Source organism: Colobus angolensis, unplaced genomic scaffold (genome assembly GCF_000951035.1).
Source record: "Colobus angolensis palliatus isolate OR3802 unplaced genomic scaffold, Cang.pa_1.0 Scaffold69, whole genome shotgun sequence".
Lineage (NCBI taxonomy): Eukaryota > Metazoa > Chordata > Mammalia > Primates > Cercopithecidae > Colobus > Colobus angolensis.
The window spans coordinates 13,329,549-13,331,152 of record NW_012120598.1 but is presented as its reverse complement, the minus strand read 5'-3'; positions in this window follow the sequence as shown (position 1 = coordinate 13,331,152).

Sequence of the window (1,604 nt, the reverse complement as noted above, 5' to 3'; positions counted from 1 at the left end):
AGGAAGGAAGGGAGGGAGAGTGGAAGGGAGGAAGGGAGGGAGGGAGGAAGGGAGGAAAGGGGGAAAGGGGGAAGGGAAGAAGGAAGGAAGGAAGGAAGGGAAATACAAATGAAAATGGAAGACATCATGATGCTTTGAAGAAAGCTTAAATCTGCTGAGGTCAGAATTGCTTTTTTTGTAAGAACCAAAACAAAATATTTAATCGTTGTTATGAGCTAAATTGTGCCTCCTTTACCCCATCCCCCATCCCTCACCCCAAATTCATATGTTGAAGCCCTAACCCCAAGTACCTTAAAATGTGACTGTCATTGGAGGTAAGGTCATGAGAGAGGTAATTAAGTCAAAATGAGGCCATTAAAGTGGGCCCTAATTCAGTCTCACGGGTGTCCTTATAAGAAAAGGAAACTTGCACACACTAAGAGACCCCAGGAGGCCTGCACAGAGAAAAGATCATGGGAAGAGGCAGCAAGCAAGCCAAGGAAAGAAGTCTCAGAAGAAATCAACCTGCCGGGACTTCAACCTCGGACCTCCAGCCTCCAGAACTGCGAGGAATACATTTCTGTTATTTAAGACACCCAATGTGTGATACTTTATTATGGCAGCCCTAGCAAACTAATAGTCACTTACTCTCATCAAGGAAGGATACAGCATGTTTCCACCAGATGAATAGTTAAGTAAATGAATAAATGAATGATCGTGGTGCCATACTGCTAGGGAAACAACACGAACATTTTGCTCTATAACAAAAGCACATTTTAATTCAGCTTGACTGAGAGAGAAGAAGGCTATGACCTAGCTTAGATATGTGTACTAATCAAAAAGAACACAAGAGTCTGTGAGTTATTTCAGTTTTGCTAAACACAAAATGACATTGTCCTGAATGCATCTGTAGCCAGGTCAAGAAATCTGAAATGATGAAACAGCAGAATTCTGAATCTCAGGCTGAGTGGCTGCATGAATTTCCAAGAGTGATGAGCTTCTGAGATGAACCATTAAAATTTCATTAAAAGTAGGCCACAGCTGGAGGTCAGAGGAAAAGGTTACATGAGGTTATACAATCCTAAAAGAACAATATTTCATCTTTGGTTTTTAGTGAACCAATTATTTCCATGGTTATAGGAAGCTTCCTATATTTCTAAATAAAGCACCTTAAACACAAAATGCCCAAAATCGAACTCATGATTTTTTTCTTGGAATTTTCTCTCTTTTTAGTGAGGAATCATTTTAGTTGCCAATACCATTATCCTCCTAGTCATCCAAATTGGAATTTCGTTTTTGTATAGAACTGAGGACAAAACTTTCTCTGCCATCTCTTTCCATGGAACAGTATCCTGAGTTTCTAGGTAATTCATGTTAAAGTTGTTACCATTTGCAATTATGTATCTGTGTAAAAATTATCTTGCCACTATACAAGAAACAAAACTCAGATATAAAAGAATTGCAATGCTGAGGCTAGTATAAGATACAATTGCCATCCATAATCTCTATATCAAACGAGCATTCAAACAAACATCATAATGTTCATTGTTTTAATTTATAAAATAAGCTTATCCTAATTCCTTTTAATCTAAATCTAGATTAAAAAGAATATCTTTTGGCCAGGC